Below are 272 nucleotides of genomic sequence, written 5' to 3'. Positions count from 1 at the left end.
AACCGTCTATATTACAGTGATATCACGTCGAAAATCGTCTAGGACCGATACGGAAAAAGTTTCCTCTTAGCGGTGGGACTTAGAAAAATTTCCAGAGTTTTGTCGACGGAGTAGCACATCCGTCCATTATTTGCTAATAACTCGATAAATAATAATTGTAGCGAGTTTGGTGTTATGATATATATTGTTAGAAACCGTCTATATTACAGTGATATCACGTCGAAAATCGTCTAGGACCGATAGGGAAAAAGTTTCCTCTTGGCGGTGGGACT

The sequence above is a fragment of the Halictus rubicundus genome, unplaced genomic scaffold (genome assembly GCF_050948215.1).
Source record: "Halictus rubicundus isolate RS-2024b unplaced genomic scaffold, iyHalRubi1_principal scaffold0326, whole genome shotgun sequence".
Taxonomy (NCBI): domain Eukaryota; kingdom Metazoa; phylum Arthropoda; class Insecta; order Hymenoptera; family Halictidae; genus Halictus; species Halictus rubicundus.
Note: the sequence above shows the minus strand (reverse complement) of the source record.